The sequence below is a fragment of the Tenebrio molitor genome, chromosome 8 (assembly GCF_963966145.1).
Source record: "Tenebrio molitor chromosome 8, icTenMoli1.1, whole genome shotgun sequence".
NCBI lineage: Eukaryota > Metazoa > Arthropoda > Insecta > Coleoptera > Tenebrionidae > Tenebrio > Tenebrio molitor.
In genome coordinates, this window is record NC_091053.1 from 10099618 (window position 1) to 10124166 (window position 24549).

At 38.8% G+C, this 24549-nt stretch overlaps 2 long non-coding RNA genes across 3 annotated transcripts in view; both read left to right on the plus strand.

The window, feature by feature from the left end:
• LOC138136328 (uncharacterized) overlaps nucleotides 1–24549 on the plus strand; it is a 284939-nt gene that overhangs the window by 147418 nt on the left and 112972 nt on the right. The window lies entirely within an intron of this gene.
• On the plus strand, nucleotides 370–1074 carry LOC138136330 (uncharacterized). Its single transcript, XR_011161255.1, has 3 exons — nucleotides 370–571; nucleotides 637–975; nucleotides 1060–1074. It is a non-coding gene; the product is annotated as an uncharacterized lncRNA (long non-coding RNA).

A 24549-nucleotide genomic window follows, 5' to 3' on the forward strand; every position in this document is an offset into this window, starting at 1 on the left:
ACGTTAGATTGTGCTGTTCTAACCTTTTCGGCCTCCCAATCTGGGAAATATAGCGTTACCTTACACTTTAGGTCAAGGGAGGTGCGATTTCCCGTACAATGTCAAAAATTTCTAGTGGAATGTGGGAAAAATCTAGTGGAGTACGGGAAAAATGTGCGGACACCGTTGATTTATTCTTTTCACAGTTAGTTTAAAATTAAAGTGTCCATACGTTACTTTAATTTAGTGTAAAAAAACACATTTCCCTGTATAATTTTTCCGATAAATGTGTTTGTTTAATTTATATCGATCAAAAAAGAAAATAATCGTAACAGGGAAAATACAACCTATTGGGTTGGCAGCTGTATATGTCAAAAAGTTTGACAATTGTCAGGTATTTCATAAATATCTGCAAAATTGCACAATAAAACTAAACCACAGAAGTTGATATATGGTTTTGTGTACCTACTTTATCCAGTACTAGCTGTTAGTGGTAAAGTGCAACTGGAAAATAAAAATATACAAAACATTCTAACCCCAAAATCTTGTATTCACCTGAAGAAAGATGATTCGTTTTCACCAGGAAGTAGTGGTTAAGTACAAGACATTTTAATAATTTGCAACATTATTAACATAATTTATTTTGTAAAGTTACAGTTGTAAACATTATTGTTACAATTCTCCACTTTAGAGAACAATGCAGAAACAATTTGGTAACTATCAGCTTTATTAATTCTGGGTTGAATGTCAATATGTTGTACTGGTGCTTCTCTTACGGTACTGATGATGGAATTCTCAATGTTGGATGGTTACATTGGAAGCAACTGCTAAAAATTCAAGTAGATTAAAGCACTGTATCGAAGTTTGTGACACAACTCACCATTGTTTGAGCTGTAGCTGCAACACAGTACATTTTGTTTTTGATGTTGAAGGAAGGCCATCAGTCATCACGAATCATTTTAGGAACTTCAATCTTGTGTCCATAGGGCAATCAAGGTTTAAATATTTGTCAATTTTATTTGAAATTGTTTTAATTGTATTAACACCAATTTAACCTGACTTCCATATATTTCTTCACAGTTTCAACCCAGTTTGGATTGGTAATGGCAAACGATCTACAAATATTGGTTTTGTGTCAGTTATCAATATAATATCTTCTCTTGACATTTTCCATTTTCAGAGTATATAACTCCTTTCGGAGACAGGCACCACAAACACCTATTAATAAAACTGTCTGTAATAAAATATGGTTTATTAAAAATTTGTGAATTAAAGAATAGTTGTTACATACTTTCGTGAGAAAAAATTGTCCTATGTAACATTGTTTCGATTTTTGTGGCAATAATTCGGCTGCGCCATCGTGCCCGAAACTAGTTGTCGTGCCGGAAAATTCACATCCCGTACTCTAATGTAAACAACTATTTCAAAACCGCTTCCAATCGCTCAAGTCCTTGTTCAAACGTATGTGCCGGTATGATGATGTCATCAATATAAATTATCGCGATATCAGCTAAAACGATTCATTATTTTTTTAAATTCGCTTGGGGCGTTGGTCAACCCAAACGGGACGCGAAGAAATTCGTAATGTCCATCATCCGGTGTGACAAACCCTGTTTTTTCTATGGACGCTTCGCTTAGCGGAATTTGATAAAAGCCAGAAGACAGGTCCAGAGTAATAAAGTATGTGTAACCGCCCAACCGGTCAATCTGATCGTCAATATGCGGGAGTGGGTATTTAAACTTTTTAGTGATTCTATTAAGAGCCCTAAAATCAATACACATACGAGTCCCTCCGTCCTTCTTTCGAACTAATATGAATGTGATTTGCGAATGATCCCTGCGTCTAAAAACTTAGTGATCATATTTTTGACCGTTTCTCGCTCCGCAGCTGATAAGCGATAAGGTGCGTACACGATTGGTTTATCAGTGGTTAATTCAATTTTCATTTCAGCAGACTTTGTCTGTCCAATATCGCTTAAAGTAAAACAAAAACGTGTCTGAAAGCGTTGTAATAACTGATACAGTTCATTTTTTTGCTTTTTGGGTAGTTCACCACAGTGAATATTCAATAAACAAAGGCGCGAGTCAGAGTTTTCAATAATTTGTCCAACCTTTGCCACGGTACGATCTGGACAAAAGGGCATAATTTGGCTATATCGTTTGGTGATGGTTGGGGCGCCACCCGCGGTAGAGCTGGGTTCATTGAGGTAAAGTGAGTCTATGGATATTTTAAAACGACCTTTTGATTCCTTCAGTGGTTTATTGCCCGATAACAAAGATTGTTGTAAAAGTGGTGAGTAACCGATCCTCAATAATCCGCAGGTACAAGTCCATAACCATCCAGAGTTTTTGTTACAGGGTAGGTAAATAATCCCCTAGTAATAAGACCATCATAAACGACCCAAAATGTTAACTAGTGTTTAAAAAGTCGTTTCAAAATATCGATAGACGCACTTTACCTCCGCAGGTAGGGACTCAAGCTAGGCCAGACGATGTTAAATTAAAGTTAAAAGATAAATAACGTAGAGAGGGTGTCCTCGTACTTTGATTTATTTCTGAACTTGTTACTAAGAGTTAAATAACTAGTATGCACAGTTAATGATTAATAGATTGAACGCGGAGGTTGATAGCTATCAAGGCTCTTACAAAACTACCGAGTGACTATAAATGATTGAAGGAAAATAGTGGATTGGCAACACTGATGCAGTTGGTAGTGCAAGTCTTCTCGTGCATCATCTGTCAATCATTCCTATTTAGGTTAGGTTAAGTCACGAAGTACATTGTCGATTTAGATTTTTTTGACGTTTGTTTCAATTTTAAAAATTGCGTGTGTCATGCCAACGATGTTGCCAACTAAAGATTTCAAATGTGTTACCAACATAACAAAATAATTTTCAATCATTTATAGTCACTCGGTATTAATATAACGAAATGATAACTCAGTGTAAAAAAAAAGACTACGGAAAAGTTGCTCTGAAGGGGCGGTTGGAAAAGGGTAGTGACAGAGTTGAAGTTATGGGAACTGTTTGATCTGTTTGCTTGCCGTTCTTCCTAGTGCAGGTGAACTCAACTCCTCGGTTATAGCGATTGCTGCAGGTCGTGGCGAGATTCGTTAGTCGTCGAGATGATCGAGATATTCGACGGGATCGTGGGGATAGTCCGAGTTAGTTGAGGCACTCAATGGTTGGGTTCGGTTAATAGAGATGGTTGAGATATTGTTGAGTTGCGATATTATAGAGCTGAGTTGCGATATTATAGAGCTGAGATATTCTACAAAATAAGAAATCTGCTGTAAAGAGGCGATACCTAACATCATCCACATATACCTCTTGGCGGAGAAAATACCCAACGGGTAGTTATCGACGATAATGGGAAACCAGAATGTTCGCTCTGTTATGCCTGTTGTGCCCAAGACTGCTGGTGATGGTCAATGCCTAAAAGCGTATCGTGAGGGCGCAGTGATTTTACGCGAGAGACACATACCTCTAATGCCTATATCCGTAAAATCCTCCAAATGGAGCTGCAGGGTACAAGGCGCGGTAATTCGAAACAGACAGTATACCTTGACCCTTGAAAACTATGGTACTTTGGAAATCCCAATTTAATGGTAAGGTTTGCCCAAAATAACCAATTCAGATACGGCACAGGTTAGCGTCTCTGTTTTCTGACAGGCAAGATTTTTTTAGAATAACAAATTAAAAAAAAGAAACGTCCGTTGCTAACCATAGATTTCTTGATGTGCAAAATTAAATCAAAAAAAAAAATGGTGACAAACCCCCTTTTCATCCAAAAGAAAAATTTTCGTATGAAAATTTTTCTCTAATGCACCTTCGGTGTCTTAGAGAAACAAGCGAATGAAATTGCGGACATGTAGATATATCTAGACGTTACAGACAAAAAAAAAAAAAACTAAACGAATAAAATATGTCTCACAGGCGGAAATCCAGCAGTGTACCTACAGTGAGTTTTTTTTAAGATTGGCCATAGGGTTTTACATGCTAATTTTTCAACCCCCTGTTAACTATTGTCCTCATGAAAATATTCAACACAGTTTTGTAGTAAAGTTGTGAGATATGATAATGTATTGAAACAATTTCAATTTAATAACTAGAAGCAAGAAATAAGCTAGCAAAAAGAGGTTTTTTGAATTCCGTTTGCTTCCATTTTAAATTTTCAGTAGGCTAAAATTTCACCTGATATTTGTAATTTTGATATGTAATTAATTGTGTAATTGCTTAACTGCCTCTGGAGGCCATTTTGAACATTTCATTTAATTTTTATTGAAGTAAAGAAACTTGTTATAACATAAATAATGAATCTATCGTTATTAAATGTAAAATATTAATGTTCAGACTATTTTTCGCAAATAAGATTTTGTTTGTAAATTGTCTATTACAACCATTTAGGTATTACAAAATGAAGTAAATGATTAGATAATATTATTGTTTAATCTAAAAACAGCGCTAGGCTTTGTAATTTGCACAAAAATAAAAGTTAACAGGGGGTTGAAAAATTAGCATGTAAAATCCTATGGCCAGTCTTAAAAAAAACTCACTGTATACGAGAACGGGACTGCAAAACCGTACCAGGCATCCTGACTGTTCCACGTACTTACGTGAGCTTAACGACATCAACCTGAGATAACCTTAGAAGCGTTATTCAGATCACACAAAAAGTACTACAAATCTAAAAGAATTTATCCGGAATAAATTTCAACGAAAATTTGGGTTATGGTTGCTTTAACCCGGTCTCGCGGACAACCATGGAGCGAACTCCATTTATGTGATTTAGACTATGCAGGGTTATGGTTGCTTTAACCCAAAACGAGCTGATCTCCGGTCTCGCGGACAACCATGGAGCGAACTCCATTTATGTGAATTAGACTATGCAGGGTTAGGTTGCTTTAACCCAAAACGAGCTGATCTCCGGTCTCGCGGACAACCATGGAGCGAACTCCATTTATGTGATTTATACTATGCAGGGTTATGGTTGCTTTAAGCCAAAACGAGCTGATCTCCTGTCTCGCGGACAACCATGGAGCGAACTTCATTTATGTGAACTGGACTATGCAGGGTTATGGTTGCTTTAATCCAAAACGATTCCGACTTACTAAACTAACTATCCGGGATCGTGCGGTTCCTTTACTGGCTTGAGGTCCTGAACATGCCAATGACCTTTTTTTTGTTCCCGAATCATCTTCTAATTCATATGTGCAATATCCTACTTTTCGACTGACAGTAAGTGGACCAACGTATTTCGGACCTAATTTGGCCACGTAATGCGCACTTTTGTCTGACAAACTCTTGTCCTTCCGCCATACCTGCTGTCCAGGCTGATACTCTACGGGTCGCCGTCTCAGATCATAAACCTGTCGGTTGCGCTCGGTAGCGATTTGAAGCTTTTCTAAGATATCCCGGTACAATTTCTGAAAGCCTAACTTACGCCTAGCGATTTCGTCCTCCAGGCGGATATCAGTAGGAGTTAAAGGATGTTGATGCTCACTACCTAAGGCTACATATTCATGACAAAAGTTCGCAAAGTACGGGCTGTAATCGGTTGTTTCATGACAAGCCGACCGTATAGCACATCCGATTGCGGCGAGATCGTCACTCCAATGGCTGTGATCTTTCTTGACATATGTGGCAATCATTGTTTTGATTACGCGATTAACTCTCTCGGTCGGGTTAGCGCGGGGGTAGTAACGCGGTGTGAAATGAATTGTCACCTGATATTTTGCACACAATTTACGGAAGAGCGTCCCATTCATCTGAGCTCCGTTGTCGCAGACAATGGTTCTAGGTGTTCCGTAAACCAAGAAAACTTGTTGTTCTAGATATCGAGTCAGTGTCTTAGCGATAGCGGTACGCATTGGAAAAATTAGAACAAATTTTGTGAAATGGTCAGTAACAACCAGGGCGTATGTATAACCTTGTGATGATCTTGGAAACGGACCAATGAAATCGAGGCTTATTACCTCCCATGGAGCAGACGGATTAGCTCGATTGCCCATCAACCCCGCGGGAGGTTTTTGTTCCACCTTATGTTGCGCGCAGGCCTTGCAACCAGCTATGTAACGATATATATCCGATTTCATCTTCGGCCAGTAATATTGAGCTCGAATTCTTTGGAAGGTTTTGAACACGCCTATGTGACCAGACGTCACATTATCGTGACAACGGGAAAGCACTTCCAAACGACTATCTTTTGAAACGACTTTCTTCCAATAATCATGTTCTTGAGCGAGCTCCGGAATTTGACATTGCACATACTTAAATAATACATTATTTTCTACACGGAATTGAGGGTATTTCAACCGATCTGATACAATACTTTCCCGCATGCGCTTGTACCAGGCGTCATTTGTATCGCTAAAATGTTTCGTAGCGTCAGTAAAACACATAATCGGGACGGAACGGGATAGCATATCCGGGACGACGTGGTCTTTCCCGGGACGGTGTTTTATTACGAAATCATAGGGCTGGAGGCGTAAGGCCCATCGCGCCAATCGACCTTGAGGACCCTTCAGGCGATGTAACCACAAAAGGCTGTGATGATCCGTGATCACGACAAAGCGAGTTCCCTCCAAGTAATGCCGGAGTTTCTCAACAGCCCATATGACACATAAGCATTCCTTTTCCGTCGTTGATAAGTTACGCGCCGTACGCGTGAGCGATCGTGAAAGATAACAAATGGGTCTCTCACCATCGTCAAACGTTTGGGTCAAAACGACTCCCAAACCAAACGAAGATGCATCGCATTGTAAAGTAAACTAACGAGAAAAATCGGGGGCTGACAAAAGTGGAGCTGAAATGAGTAGCTCTTTCAACTTGGTACTTCGTCAACGGGGCAATAATAGACGCAAAGTTAGGGATAAAACGTCGATACCAACTGGCAGTTCCGACGAAACGTCGTACCTCGAGCACGTTCCTAGGTTCCGGTATTTGGAGAATTGCCTCTATTTTATCGGTGTCAGGCCTTAAACCTTTACAATCCACAATATGGCCTAGATAACGTAATCGCGCACGACAAAATTGGCATTTCTTCCAATTGATGCCTACTCCCGCCTCATTAAGTCGCTGAAATATAAGTCACAGAATCTCCATGTGGTGTTCAAAATCGCGAGATATAATGATAATATCATCCAGATAGACGAATACATGGGGTTCGAGATCGGCACCGATGATGTTATCCATGATACGCTGCCAGGTGGCAGGAGAATTTATCAACCCGAAGGGCATCCGCCGAAATTGATAAAGACCACGACTGGGCACCGTAAACGCGGTATATTCTCGGCTATCAGGGGCAACCTCAACCTGTCAAAACGCACTTTTTATGTCAATGGAACTCATATAATGGCAGTATCTTAGCTGATCTAGGATGGAAGAGATATACGGCAGCGGATAAGCATCGGGTTCGGTCACAGAATTTAATTTACGATAATCTACACAAAACCGATAATCTCCATCCTTCTTAAGGACTAAACACACGGGACTAGACCAAGGACTTTGGGAAGGTTCTATTATGTTCTCCTTTAACATCTTTTCTACCTCGGCGTCTATAAGGCGTTGTTTCGTTGGCGAAACCGGATAATATCTTTGCTTGATCGGATGAACGTTAGGTTGGACCTCAATATGGTGCTGCACGGTTTTAACTTTCCCGAAAGACTGAGGTTGATAACGTGACTGGTCCGAAATCAGGTCCTCCAGGATGAGTTTTTGGGCAGGCGACAAAGAGGATCAAACAAGCCGATTTTCTCGCTAATTGTCGATATCTGCAACGTCCTACTTACATCAGAGGAGAAGTACCAAACGTCTTTACTTAAATCTGGAACAACCTCCATAACTTTCCAAAAATCCTTACCTAACAATAACCCTTCAATGAGACTAGGTACTACTTGGATAGTTATGGATGAGTCTTGGGAATCGTATTCGAATTATTCGAATATTTGAATAGCTGACTATTAAAATTCGAATAAGTGTAAATTCTAATATTCGAATAAAGTAAATTCAGGATGGATCGGGTATTTCACGGTCAAATAATTTTATTTTTTGGCTATGTAATTCTTAAAAAAGTGAGATGCAGGGAACCAACATAACGCGAATTCAGCATAGTAAATTCAGTATGGATTTGGTATTTCGTCCGAGTCTCAATTTTCTGGCCGAGGCGCGCCCGAGGCTTGAAAACAAACAAAGTCAAATAATTTTATTTTTTTCTGATGTGTCAACTTTTTTTACACATTCAAATGTAGAAAAAAAAAGCTTTACAAGAATAGGCTAAGAAATGTATAGTGTACTATTAAAAAAAAAGTTGACTCTCTTAACTTTGACATATGTCATCGTAGAGAAGATTTGACAACATCATCTATTGTAGTTTCACAAGCGATTTCCAAATATATGTGGTTTGCTATACTTTTTTCTTAAAATAAAAAAGATATAGGGCGCGAATACCAATCTGAATCACCAGGTATAATGCTCACGTATTGCTGCGATGTTTCACAACTTCATTTTTCAGACAAGTAGAATACTGCACACTTCCGCTTTCCGTACAAGCTTTTCAAGCTAATTTAAGTTTTTATTATCGATTACAATTAGTTCCGTTTTAACAATCCAATCTTAGGTCGCACTCAAGTCTCTTTTTCGTTATTGCCACTTTACTCTCGGCCAACAATTTTTTTGGGTGGGCTGCTTAATTAAGGCATAAAACACACAAAAAACTTACCTTAGTGTAAGCAATTTTTCTGCTATTATGGCTGTCGTCAAATTTGTTAATAATTTCATCCGTGTTTAGAGCTTTTGCGGTAGAATGTTCAATATTTATTATCGCCAGATGATCAAGTCTTTCATCAGTCATTTTGTTCCGAATATATGTTTTAAGTCTCCTCAAACAGGAAAATGTTCTCTCACAACCGGCACTAGAAACTGGTATTGTCACTGAGATTACTGTTAGTTGATACACTTGTTGAAAAACTATTTTATAAACTTCTAGCATATCTAAAAATTGCAAAATGTTTGTAATTTTAACATTTTTTTCACTTTCAAAGCGCTCGATTGTTTGTGGCAAAATGATAAGTTCTGCTTTAAGGGCTTCCAAATTTATTTCATAATGGGCAGCAAGAGGTTCCACACACTCGTATTTTAAAAACACAGAACTTTCTGGATGAAAAACACTGACAGCGTTGATAATATGTTCGCATTTATTGAAGCGATCATCCATGGCTCGCAAAATTAAATCTAACGTGGGGAAAAATATTCTTGTCTTAAAATGAGAATCTTCAAGCATTTCTTCTTCTTGAATACCGAGTTCTGATGTGATGAGATATTGTTCTAGTCGCTTTGGAATTTTTTTAATTCTTCTGGATGGCTTTGTGTCCTTACTTGGGATTTCGATGTTGTTATCTTCACAAATTTTAACGCTCTCTGAAAATAATAAAGCAAACTGTTTGTCATTTTGACGCATTGCCTTCAAAGTGTCTTGTGTAGATTTTAAAAGAATATTCGCCGCCGTTAGATTGGAAGACACCTTTTAGTAATTTCAAAATATTTTCATACATACATAAATTGAAAATAACATGTCTACCTACAATTTATAAAATTATGACATCTTGCATTAAAGTAATAATTTACGACCATTGTCAAAAATTAAATATACTTAATGAAGAACAAAAAGGTTGTATTAAAGAGTGTTTTGGTTGTAAAGAACAAATCATAATAGATACGGTAATAATGGAACAAGCTAGAAAAAATAATAGAAATATTTATACCGCATTCATAGACTACAAAAAAGCCTATGATTCAGTACCACATTCATGGTTAATTAAAATTCTTAAAATTTATAAAATTAATTTGGATTTGATTAACTTTTTATCTCATGTTATGACATTTTGGAGAACTACTTTAAATTTATCAATAAACAATACTAAATTAAAATCCGAGCCTATTCAAATTAAACGGGGAATTTATCAAGGAGATTCTTTAAGTCCTTTATGGTTTTGTCTAGCCATTAATCCTTTGACAAATCTATTAAATAGCACTGGATATGGTTTCAATATTAGACTTAATAATACCACACTATCCAAATTAAATCACCTTCTTTATATGGATGACATAAAACTTTATGCATCAAAAAAAGAATCACATTTTATCTTTACTAACAATAACTGAAAATTTCTCAAATGATATTGGAATGAGTTTTGGTATTGATAAGTGTAAAATGCAATCAATATGTCGCGGTCATTACGAACATTTAGAATATATAACTCAAGAAGGAGAAATCATTAAAAATTTAAATAAAGGAGAATTTTATAAATATTTAGGTATTAATCAATCAAATCATATTCAACATTCAATTATAAAAGAAAATTTAGAAAAGCAATTTTATTTAAGAATTAAATCTATTTTAAAATCAAAATTAAACGGTAATAATTTAATTAAAGCAGTTAATACATATGCTATTCCATTACTGACCTATTCTTTCGGTGTTATAAAATGGTCCAAAACTAATTTACAGAACATAAACATTAAAACTAGAGTTCTTTTTACCAAATTTAGTAAACACCATCCTAAATCTGCTATTGAAAGATTTAATTTACCACGCGAAAACGGTGGTAGGGGTTTTTCAAATCTAGAAGTACTGCTAAAAAATCAAATTGCTTCACTAAAAAATTATTTCCTCCAATAGAGCTCGTGATAACACCTTTTTTAATGCTTTGGTTTCAGCCGATAAACGCTACACACCTTTAAATTTAAGTGATAATATAATTTCAGATATTGTTAAGCCAAATATACCTGACACTATAGCAAATATAAAACAGAAGTCTTTACATGGGAGATACTTTAAAGAACTGGAACAACCAGAAGTTAATATTCAGGCCTCTCATGCATGGCTTAAGAAATCAAACATTCACCCTGAGACGGAGGGTTTTATATTTGCAATACAAGATCGTGTTATAAATACAAGAAATTATAAAAAACACATATGCGGTATACAATCAATAATTGATAAATGTAGGATTTGCGGAACTGAAGGGGAAACAATTGAACACATCATTTCTTCTTGCACCGTTTTGGCTCAAAGCGAATATAAAAAACGTCACGATATATTCGCTAAAATTATACACATGAATTTAGCTGTTAAATTCAATTTATTAAAGAATACACAACCACATTATAGTTATACACCAGAAAGTTGTTTGGAAAATGACAGCTACAAGTTATATTTTGATAGAACAATTTTAACTGACATTCATATTAAGCATAACAGAGCAGACATTATAATTTTAAATAAACAACAAAAGCAAGTATATCTTTTAGATATAGCTGTTCCAAATTCACATAATATAACACAGACATATAACACAAAAATTAATAAATATTTAGAGCTGTCCGTTGCTATGAGAAATCTTTGGTGTTTAAAAAAAATTTCGATTTTACCACTTGTAATTTCAGCAACGGGAATAGTACCGCAATCTCTTTTTAAAAATTTAAAAATTCTGGATTTAGACAACACATTGGTAGTTGAAATTCAGAAAGGTGTATTATTATACTCATGTCACATCGTGAGGAAGTTCCTTAACATTGACACAGAACATAATACACAACAAAGTCAAAATGCGGAGGCGAGACGCCGGTAATTATGTTGATAAGCACTGCACTATTACTTGATAGTAATATCCGTAATAGTGTATGTACTCCGGCAAAATTGCCGTGCCGCCGGGTGGAGGTGGGATAGTGAAGTTTGAAATTTATTTGATATTGCTTACTTGCTTCAGGTGCCCGATCATTTTTATCTACGATTAATTTATTTAAAAATATGTACAAGTATTTCAGTCCTTTAAATGCAGAACATGCTTGAACTTGTGCTGTCCATCGTGTGTAACAATTTTTTTTAATTCAATAGGTTTTCTTTTGGGATTTAGAAGCACTTGCGTTTCTATAAACTTGGTATGAACTGCAGAGTCAGATATGAAAACGTAAAGTGCTTCCAAGAGATCAAAAAATGTCTTTCCGTGAGCTAGGCCTTTGCAAATATCCACAGTAATTAAATTTTACGATGATTAAAACAATGCACATACACAGCTTTTGGAACTTCATCACGGAAAAGTTTTTGAACCCCATTTAAGCGACCACTCATCACATTTGCTCCATCATATGTTTGAGCAACACAATTTTGTAAATCTATTTTACATCGAATTAATAGTTCTTTAAGATAAGTTAGCAGTGTTTGAGCGTCAAATCTTTTGCGGCTTTGTATCCTATAAATCGTTCATAAATAGTTCCTTTTAAAATAATAATAACATAACACTACCGAAATTTGTTCTGTTTTGGAAATGTCTTTTGTTTCGTCACACACTACATACAGCGAAGCATGTAGCCTGATTAACTTCAGCACTTATTTGGTCTAAAATCATTTTAGAACATATACAGGGTGACTGACGAAAAACCTTTGACGCTGTATCTTACTTATTTTTTATGCGATTTGAATAAATGACACATCAAATGAAATAGTTCGAAAAACACTTCATTATTATCTTATTAGATATTTTTTTAGACATCTATTTTTTGACAGACGATAGCCAACTTTTTTTTTCAAATTACACTCTATATATTTTTTTATTCGTTCTTATAAAGAATCTTCTTCTGAATATTCGTACATTAAAGCATTGACTCTTGCGACAAAAAATTAAAACAAGATTAACAATTCAAAATATAATGTTAAGAAATGAACAGAAGGGAAATGAAGAGGTCCAAAATGATACGCTGAAGGCGCTTAAACACTAGTAAAATTTACAAAAAGTGCCGGTACTACCAGGCTATATTTAAGATTTAACAATTCAATGAAATTAAAATGAAACTTCCCTTACACCGGACCTGAGGCCTGGAATCCAAAGAGAGTCCCGGGAAGACTGAGCTGGAGGAAGGTCCTCCGAGTCCCTCTTCCGCCGCTGGTCTATCACGCCGTCCGTATCCTCGGAAAGTCCTCGGGGTCCTTCCTCCCCTCGACCCTTCCTAGGAATAAGCGTAAGTAAGTCAGAGTTAGCCCCGGTGTAAAAAAAAAGATAATGAAATATGATGAAGATAAAAACCTCCGAGAGCCAGCTAGCGCGTCGTTTCTGGCGAGGTCACTTCAGGTCTGATAACGTGAAACTACGTAAAAGAAATGAGCCAAAATGGCGGACTGGAAAAGAAAGACGCTGAAGGACCTTGCTAGATAAGAGTTGCTCCTGGACTCGGGTTCCTCGGCCAGGGACAGTCCGGAGTGAGGTCCTGTTCTCTGGTGGGATTCTGGGGGATGACGCCGGCCCAACAAGGTGGCGAAAATGATCCGCTGACGCGTAGGGTCGATGACCCTCGTGAAGGAAGCCTATATCCGCCGCAACGTAGGGTTGGAGTTCCTCTTGGACGATTTCCAAGCCGCTTCGGTCCTCCTCCACGGGTTCGCCAGCACCTGTTGCACTGAGAAAACACCCCCTAATCTCCCCCCTTTGAACACAACACTCACACACGGATCGGTCGTCAACCTTTCACGAGTACTAGTCGAGAACCTCTAACATGGCGTCTGTTCCACCTTTATATCTTCTCCCCTCCTCTCGCAAATTTGTCGCGGCCGGCACCGGAAGTCGGGGTCCGAGAGCCCGTTCTGGAACGTTCTCGAACCTTCTCACATTTACGATTTACCGCGAAATTTAAATCGTAACAGTACTTATATCCTTGTGGATAACGTCGTCACCGACAAATTTACAACACCCGAAACTTTATACTAAAATCATTAATCAATCAATCAAAAAAGTGGATTCCTTTCTTGTTCTAAAAATTTATTTTTTGACATTTATTTAATTCAAAAATATTTTCTTAGTTTCCTTAACGTGGGCACACAGGTGGGCCTGCAAATTTTGGGGTGGGCCAGGCCCACCTAGGCCCTCCCCTAGCTACGCGCGTGCATCATGGCCTCGTGGTCTCCCCTGTCGACCAATTCGTCAACCACCAGATGCTGCTGACGTAGTGTGGGGTTGCTTTGAAGTGTGTGTTGGCCGAATGCCAACCTTCGTATACTTTAAATGGTTATATCAGCCGTATGCTGACCTTTGAATACTTTGAATGCTTATATCAGCTGTATGCTGACTTTCAAATACTTTGAATGCTTATATCAGCCGTGTGCTGACCTTAGAATACTTCGAATGCTTATATCAGCTGTATGTTGACTTTCAAATACTTTGAATGCTTATATCAGCCGTGTGCCGACCTTTGGATACTTTGAATGCTTATATCAGCCGTGTGCTGACCTTCAAATACTTTGAATACTTATATCAGTCGTATGCTGATCTTAGAACACTTTGAATGCTTATATCAGCCGTATTTTATTCTTACCTGTTAATACAACCCAGGGTTTTATTCGGTCAACCGCCATCACGGTTTTTGACTTTGTACGTCGTATCGTATCGGTCATTGGGTAATACTGTACGTATTTTAAACGGACCCTTAAACTTGGGCAGCAACTTCTAGCTTGTCCCCGTGCTGGACACTGCATTCGATACCATCACAAGCTGTCCTTTCACATACTTGGTGGCTGCGGCTCGTGTCTTGTCAAACCGCTCCTTTTGAGCCTTCTGGCCTTTGGTAATTCGTTGGTGGATCTTGCTTCTTAACTCCGCCAAGTCTCTTTTAATAAACGTCGTTCTCAGTGCACTGCAGTCTGTCAGTACTTTGAACTCAATTTCCAACAGGTACGCTCGAAAATGGCGGAGGGACAGCACTACTGCAAGAGTCTCGAGCTCGTAAGAATGATAGTTTCGTTGTTCAACTGAAGTTTGTTTACTGTAATAGGCAATCACGCATCTTTGATTTGCACGAGCGCGGACCCGAAGCCTAGCGAGCTCGAGTCCGTGTGTAATTCTGTTGCTAGGGATGCGTCGAAAATAGCAAGGACTGGTCTAGTTGTTAAAACAGACTTAACTTGTTGCACAGCTTTTTCTTGTTCTTCAGACCAAACCCAAGCTACGGACTTCTTGGTTAAGTGTGTCAACGGTTCGACCATGCGAGCATAGTTTTTCACAAATTTTCTGAAATATCCCGAAAAACCAAGGAACTGTCGGACTTCTTTTACGTTTTGCGGACTTTTCATCTTCAGCAACGCTTGAATCTTGTGATTCCTCGGTTGCACTCCCGCGGCGCTAATTTCCCGGCCCAAATAGTTGATTCGGCTTTTGAAAAACTCGCACTTACTCAGTTTAAGTGTTAGGTTGTGCTCCCGGAACTTATCGAGCACAGCTCTCAGTCGTGTTAATCCTTCTTCAACCGACTTGCAAGGAATAATAATATCGTCTATACATACACGGGAAGGCAATATCATTCTTTAGTTCTCCCAGGACGCGATTAGTTAACCTTTGGAACACGCTCGGTGAATTTGATAGTCCAAACGGCATTCTTAGAAATTCGTAATGGGAGTCAGGAGTGACAAATCCCGTCTTCTCGATTGAGTCTGGTGCCATGGGAACTTGGTAAAACCCGAAAGCGAGGTCTAGAGTGATATAAAATTCGTTGTCACCCCCTAGCTTATCGATTTGTTCGTCTATAAGGGGTAATGGATATTTGTCCTTAACAGTTATGGCATTGAGTTTTCGAAAATCGTGGCACATCCGGTAATCTCCGGTCTTTTTCTTGACTAAGAGAACCGGACTGGCGTAGGGTGAACTTGACTCTCTGATAATACCGTTGGTTAACAGGTCGTGGATAATTTCGGATAGGATTTCTTTTTCATACACTGCCATACGATAGGGCCTGTAAACAATCGGCTCGTCGGTAGTGCATCTAATGTGCATCTCGATACTGTTTGTTTTTCCTAGGTCACGCATTGAAAAGGCTATACAATCGCGATATTCTTGTAACAAGTCAAACGCGGCCATTTCCTGGTTCGGGGGGAGTTATTTTGCGAAATTAATAGTTTCTAATTTTAAACACGATGGTGCATTGTCTTCACTTTCAATGTTGCCGATATCGAATGGGGGTAAACTGCGTAAGGAAAGCTTATCCCGTGTTTTAGTGAGTAGCACGTCTTCGTTACACAAATAATCTCGGCCAATTATGATGTCATGGCGGAGGTACTGGTCTTCGAGGACAATCGCGGTCACACTCACGATAGCTTCTTCGATTTCAATTTCTACCTCGCATTTTTGGCTGCTTGCGATTACGTTGCCCAAGAAACACCTGAGTGTAGTGTTCGTTTCACTTTCGTGAATTACCGCCTTGACTTTTCGCGTAACCGATAATTTCATAATGGTACAGTCACTACCGGTATCGAGCAAACACTTTATTTTTTTGTTATTGATAACTGCTGTCTTGAGGAAAACATTCGGCGAGGCCTTCACGGCTCGGATTTCGTTTACTTGTTTATTGTTCGTTTTGGGTCTGCTGACCCAACACTTTTCTCGCGTGTGACCCAGTTTATGGCAATTTGTACACTCGATGTTTGGTTTGGGACAGTCCGTAGCGCGATGATTTTCGTGGCAGTTATAACAGGTAATCCGATACGGGGCTCTTGGCGAAGCTCGTGCATTCTTGTTAATTTTGTAAAAGGGCTTGGAGAACGTTTTGCCGTGAGTGAGGTGGTACGACGAATTTGAACGATCGGTAACAGTTTCAGTGGGTTTTTCAGATGATAGCGTCGTAGGGGAGACATTGCTAAGATAATTTGCTAAGGTGCCGACTGATTTAAAACTCGCGGCTCGAGCAGGTAGCGCTATTTTTTCATCTTTGATCCCTTCGATGATACTGTCGATGACATACTCTTCGGGGATGGCTAATCGTAATTGCCGCAACTTCGCCGTCTTCTCGAAACAATAATCGCTCAAATTTTGGCCTATCGCGAGATTGTAATTAGCTGCTTCGACAAGTGGTTTGCCGAAACGTATTGGAGTCGGGAAACTCTGTACAAGTGCTTCCTTCATTTCTTGCCAATCCAGGCAGGGATTCGGCAGCGAGTCGTACCATTTTTGCGCATTACCGCGTAGACCGGTGGTTGCCAACTTGAACGCGGTGGTCTGGTCACAATTATGGAAAGCGATAAGTTCATCAATTTTGTTGACCCAATCGGCTCCGCTTTGATTGTTTTCCGTACTCGGTTCAAACAAGGGAATAACCGCCTCGTCGAGCTTAATGTTAGAGCGTGTACTCGTACTTACTACTTGTCGCAATAGATTAAGCTCACATCTTAGTTCGTCAAGTTCATGGCTAGGATCAGGGTCACCGTTTCTTGGGGGCCAACTCCTACTCGGGGAGGAACTCTTGGATCGAGAACGTCTCGTCGTTGAACGGCGTGAGTGGTGGCGACGCTTACTTTTGGTTGAGTGCCCCATGGTCATAGGACTTCAAAAATGATGCGGCACCACAAACACCAAACTAACAAGTACTTTCGCGGCTGCTCAACTTTCGGGCACCCGTGTTTCGCGTATATCAGTTTAGGGGTAAATCGCACTGAGTAGACTCTACCGGGTAAATCCCACTTCTGACTTTATTAGTTTCACAATAATTAATATTTATTTTTCAAGCAAATTTAAGTTTTTGTTGTGTGACGATCACTTGCGGTAGTGACGTCACGGGATTTGACGCCGTTCGGGCCAGTCGCGGTATGCATCGAGCGCCAGTCCCTTTTTGCGGCTGTGGTGGGACGCCACACGGCCGGGGTAGCTTTGCGGAGCGTACGGTGTCCGGGGGTCGGCTGTCAGGGCGCGGAAAAGGGGTAGCAAAACAAACAGGTGTCGCAACAAGGGGGCCTTTATTTACACTATGTACAAAAACGGGGGTGTTGGTACCTGGTGGCGCCGGAACCTTTCGGGGACGGTGTCCGTGACCTGGAGGAGTGTTCCGGGCGGGTGTCGGAGGATGGCGCGGCTCGTACTTACTGTCTTCCGGTCGGACCTGGACGCTGCTGGCTCTTCCCGTTCCGGTCGGACCTGGACGCTGCTGGCTCTTCCCGTTCCGGTCGGACCTGGACGCTGCTGGCTCTTCCTGTTCCGGTCGGAGAAAGGAGGGTGAAAGGAAGCGGGATGGCCGGGGTTCCCTCACAGCGGGAAGGAACTGGCTGGGAAAAAAAAGGAGAAAGCGGGAAAGCCGGGGTTCCCTCGCAATGGGAGGGAACGGGCCAGGAAGAAAGGGAGAAAACGGGTTGTCGGTTAGGTCGGAAGCGGAGTCGGAGTCGGTGCTGGAGCTAGGCTAGAAGCGGAAAGAGGATCGGGATCGGAATGAGCTCTGCAGGCTCGGCGCGGTCCTTTTATTGCCACGGTGGGGCTGCGCGCGGCCGGCGACTCGCGGCTGGGGCGGTGGGGGAGCTCGGCTCAGCGCGGAATCCGGGTGCTGTCGGCCGGAAGAAATATGGGTTCCGGGGCGGATTCGGTCGACGCGGTTAGGGCAGTTGGCTCCGCGCTAATTTTCTGCACCGGCTCGGAGAAAGAACGGAATTTTTCCGCCATCGGGAGCGTTTCTTAGTAACTTCGTTACAGTTGTCGATTACAATTAGTTCCGTTTTAACAATCCAATCTCACCCACAAGTTTCATAACACCTAGACACACCAAATGCATATAGTCCAATGGAACTTTAGATACAAGCCCCAAACCCAACCGTTCTAATGGACTTGCACAATTGGGTTTACGGTAATTCTCATCACGTTTTTCTTGAAAACTTTTGTCTGTGCGTAATGTGGACTCGATCTCTGGAAAAGTCATTCTTCCGTTTACAAATTCGCCCTCTTGAATGCATTTGGTACATCCACTGTAACCTGTATGTCCTTTAACGCAAAGAACAAAGGATTTTGCAGGGGCGTCACAAATAATTTTTGATATTTTTGTTGTTGATAAAAATACCACTTGACTGAAGACATTCAAATTCTTTAATAAACGTATCCAAAAAAATTAGTGTGTCAGGCTTTTTCAAACAATGAAAAATTCCAACTATAAAAGGCTTGTTAATAGTTGACTCATTCATATCAATGGGCATTAAAATAGGCCAAAATTGACTCGTTGAGCTTTTACATAAAGGAAGCCCATCAATGTTTAAAGACAGTTTCAAACAAATTTCACTCTCAAATTTTTGAAAAAATTTACTGTTGCTTTCAAGTTGTATAATATATCGCAAATTATTTTCAACACCAATGTGTGAATATTGTTCATCTGATACATTAATAACTTCGCATTTCATTGGTACTTTTATTAGAGTTCTAACATCCTTTGGGAAATCATAGCCTTCTTCTCAACAATTCGTTCATCGCTTTTTGTGACAAACTACGTCTATACTTTATTAAGAACCATTTTTTTATTTGCTGAGTGAAGTCTTGTTTTTTTTTGGCTCCTACAAATTAATTTCATTAAGTGGATTGCCTATTGTTGATCCCAAACACGACGTAGCAGTTAGAGGAGCAGTACAAACGGCGTCCAAATAAAATTCACCAATATTGTTTTTTTCTAACTGAATTTGTGGCGATGCTACTTCCTGACAAGCTGACATACTCGAACCACTTTAGGCCCGGTATTTCAGTCGTGGGTTAAACCAAATAAAAATGGTTAACTATTAAATTCCCTGGTTATGGGTTGTTGCTGATAAGGCAATGGTTTGCTTTTTTTATTTTTCATTCTACTCTGCTTCCTTGATTACAACTTTTTTTTGCATAAAAATGCAACTATGCAACTAAAAAATGTAACTATGCAACTATAAACATCAACATATGACGCCCGCCTTGAAAAAACCTATTCTTTTTTTTTTTCAAAACGAACATTACAATTATGTAATTAACTTAAATTAATACACATTTTTTCCCACATCAGTTCACGCAGCTCTAATCTAAACAATAGCACTTCAATAAACAAATTGAACAAAAAAGACAGGCCATAATAATGCACTCACTTAATATCACTCCGACAAACCCAAATTAGGCAATGCACATATTTTTGTCACAGCTCGTTTGCTGATTCCCGTCTTGAATTGAATGGTAACGACACGCGTGATGCTATCTGGATCTGGATGCAACTGAAGGATTCGTCCAAGCTTCCGCTGGTTCACTGGCACTTGGTTTTCCTTTATGATGACTAAAGTTCCAACCGCTGAGATGGTGTTTGCCTGAGATTTCCATTTGCGTCTTTGCTGCAGTTCTGAAATGTACTCAATCTGCCATCTCTTCCAAAATTGTTGCGTCATGTACTGAATATGCTGGTATAAATTTAGATGATTTTCTGGTAAATGGGTGAAATCAAAGTCGGGAACATACGATGGAGATCGACCAATTAAAAAATGCGATGGTGTTAAAGGCGTTAGATCATTAGGATTTTGTGATAAAGGGGAAAGTGGTCTTGCATTTAGTATACCTTCAATCTGTACAATGAGACTATATAATTGTTCAAATGTTAGAATGGTTGAACCCATAACTCTTTTTAAATGATATTTAGTCGCTTTAACGCCTGCCTCCCAAAGGCCACCCATGTGAGGGGAATATGCAGGGATAAATTTCCAGTTGCATTGTTCTTGAGCGTAAGCTTGCACTAATTCGTCTTCATTTTTTCGGAGAAATTTTCCAAACTCTTCAAGTTCAGATTTTGCACCTTGAAAGTTCGTTCCATTGTCAGAATTTATTTCCTGGGCATTCCTCTTCTCAATGCAAAACGTCGCAATGCAAGAATGAAGGCCTCTGTGGTCATATCTGAGACAAGCTCTAAATGTACTGCCTTTGTTACAAAACAAATAAAAAGACATAAATAACATTTTGATGATTTAGAGCCTCGCCCCTTTCGATCCTTTATTATGAAAGATCCTGCATAATCAACTCCTGTTATGCTAAATGGTGGTGCTGGTTTGAGCCTTGATGCAGGCAAATCACCCATTAGCTGTTGCATTGGTTTTGGATTTGCCTTGAAACAAGTTACACAATTTCGAACTGTTTGTTTTACCAGGTTTCTTCCAGAAATATGTTCGTGTTCTAAAATCAGTTTTGTTAACCTGTGATTATGAGGTAGGATTGCTGGATGCTTTTTGTGGAAGTCATATTGAGAGTTGCTAAGTCTTCCGCCAACTCTTAGGATGCCATCATGCAAGAAAGGATTTAACGATAACAGTTTGCTCTTAGTTCGAAGAGGCTTATTTTTTTCTAGCTGATTGATTTCTTCTGAAAAGGAGCCCTTCTGAGCAATTTTGATTAGTTCGTTTGTTGCCGTTGTAATTTCGTTTAACGTTAAAGGTCCATTTTGACGTTGTTCTTTACTTCTCATGTTATTTACGAATCTTAAACAACAAGCAGTAACTCGTTTCAATTTGATCAGACTGGAGAATTTTTCGATGGGAATTCTATTTTCAATTTGGGATGTTGACATTAGCGTTACTGTGCGAACTTCTTTTTTGAAATCAACTGGATCTTCTTGAATTTGAGGTTGTGGGGGAAATTCATAATGCAATTCAGAAAGAAATGATGGTCTATTCCACCAAACGCTTAAATTTTCTAATTGTCTTGGACTAATTCCCCTGCTCACTAAATCTGCGGGATTTTGTTTTGTAGAAATATACCTCCACAGGTCGTTTTCTGTCAAGTCTTGAATTTGACTCACCCGATTACTGACGAATGTCTTGAGAATTCGTGGTTTCCTTTTGATCCAACATAATGCAATAGTAGAATCACACCATAGAATTGTTGTATCAATTTTAATAGTTAAAGCTGTACGAACCTTTGTTACTAATTTAGCTAACATCAAAGCTGCTTGTAATTCAAGTCTCGGAATCGTCATTCCTTTCAAGGGTGAAACTTTTGATTTTGCACACAAGAGACGTACAACTACCTGTTCTTCCTCCTGTTCCTCTTATATAAATACAAGCTCCATAAGAAGTTAAACATGCATCCGAAAATCCATGAAGTTCTAATCTTGTTGGACTATTAATTAAAACATGTCTTGGTATAGAAAGTTCTTGTAAATATTTGAGTTCGCTGTGAAACTTTCTCCATTCAGTAAAGATATTACTAGGTAGAGATTCGTCCCATGTTAGGTTCTCTAACCAAATTTTTTGTAACATTATCTTAGCTTGTATGATACATGGGCTCAATAATCCAAGCGGATCGTAAATTTGAGCTATACAAGGCAATATTGACCTTTTAGTCCATCTGGTTGTTGATGGTGCCTTTGACACTTTGCATTTGATAACATCCTCTTGTTGTGACCAAAGAATACCTAACATTTTGGTATTTGCATCTGAGCCTAAATTAGTCATGCTTGAAGTTAAAAGATTTGGGTCTAATTCCCTTAATGTTGTTGGATCATTTAAGACCCATTTTCTCAGATATTAATCCCCTTGTTTTCAATGCGTTTGTAAGAGTCTTACATATTTGTTGTGCAGATTCTATGTCATCAGCTCCTCCTAACTAATCATCTACATAAAAGCAATTTCTGATCATTTCGGCGATGTTTGGTTGTTCATTTTCTATTTGATTTGCAATTTTAAGCATACATCTAATGGCTAAATATGGTGCCGATGTAGTACCATACGTCACTGTTTTTAATTCATAAATTTGTATTGGTTTAGACGGATCTGCTCTCCAAAGAATCCGTTGTAACAAATGTTGACTTGGATCTACCCATATCATTCGATACATCATTTGAACGTCGCTTGATAATCCATATGTATATTGTCTGAAGCGAAGTAATATTAAAAAGATATCATTTTGAAAAGTAGGACCAACTCTTTGTAGGTCGTTGAAAGAATATCCCGAAGTCGTAGGTGCTGATGCGTCGAATACGACTCTTAGTTTGGTCGTCAAACTATCTTCTTTCAAGACACCGTGATGTGGCATGTAATATGATACACCTGAATGATTTGCATTACATAAATTCATGTGGCCCAATGTTTCGTACTCTTCAAGAAACTCTAAATATTTTCCTTTCAATTCAGGGTTTGCTTGAAGTTTGTTTTCTAGTGATAAAAAACGTTCTTTTGCCTTTTCATAAGAATCTCCTAGCTTGCTTAATGGTTCGTTTAATGGAATTTTTACGATGAATTTTCCATCTTCATGAATTGTTGTAGTTGAAAGAAAATAAATGATTTTCTGTTAACTGATCTTCTTTCGATAATGTTAATGGAGTACTGGAGATGTCTTCTATTTCCCAAAATTGTTTCATTTGAGTATGGATATCGCTTGATTGTAGGAAATGACAGTGTACTGTGTTAGATGATGTCTTCATCTGTAGAGGACCCGAGATTATCCACCCTAATCGTGTCTTTTGAAGTATCGGAGCATCCTTTCCAAGATTTATTCTTCCTACACAAAATAAATCCCACACGTAATCTGCACCTATGAGTAGATCAATTTTTGAAGATATAAAATAACGAGGATTTGCTAACTTGATATGACTTGGAATTGTTATCTTGGATGTGTCAAGTTTGATAGTTGGCATACAACTTGTCACTTGAGGAACTATCAAACAACTTGCTTTAAAACCAAATTTTACATTTGAGGATTGAATATCTACGGTGCATGCGCATGAAATTGTAAGATTCATATCGCTGATGCCTGAAACGACCGTTTTGTCTTCAAACTTTCGAATGTTTAATTTTTTGTGAAGTTCTTCGCTGATATAACTCGATTGTGATGCTGTGTCTAGTAAAGCAGTGACTTCTTTATAATTTCCCTCCTTGTCCTTGATGTTAACAACGGCTGTTGGTAACAACACATAGCTGTTCTGCTCTGAATATGACGCAAAGGTTGTGGAATTCCTACTTGCCGAATTGTCTACTGTTGTTTCAACTTCCTTTTTTTGTAAATGAAGGAGGGCATTGCCTTTGCATTGTTTACAGTATCCTGATTTGCACGTTGCGATGTAATGACCTCCTTTGAGGCAATTAAGACAGCTTCAGTTCTTTGATCTTTTTTATCCTGTTATTGATATCTAAATTGAGAAAAGTTGTACATGAATATATGGCATGATGTTCATTACAAACAGGACAACTGGATTCTGTGGATGTTATGAATGTTTCGTTTTCTTTCCTTGCTGGATTGTTGAAATTTGTTCTGAATTTTTCTGCTTCATTTTGATCTATGGTTTCTAATAAGTTTGCATGAGTTCCAAGGAACGTTTTTAACTAATTTAAAGTGGTACATTCTTTTGTGATTTTGTATTGTTCCCATTCACGACTGGTTCTATTATCTAACTTCGTAGTAATCATGTGGATTATCAACGTATCCCACGAAGAGACATCTTCACCTAACGATACCAGTGCTCTCAAATGCTTCCAAGTATCGTCAATGAGTTTTCTTATTTTTGAAGCAGATTCCTTTGTGATTTTTTCCAAATTAAAAAGTCCTTTGATGTGGTTGTCAATCAATAATCTTCGATTATCATATCTTTCACATAACAACTGCCATGCTGCACCATAATTTTCTGCTGAAAGTTCCAATGATTTGATGACTTGAGCTGCATCTCCTGCTAAAAAGGATCTCAAATACTGAAATTTTGTAATTTCTGTCACACTTGTATTGTTGTGAATTAGAGCGGAAAACGTATCTCTAAATTCTAACCAATTGTCGTATTGACCATTAAACTTTGGTATATCAAT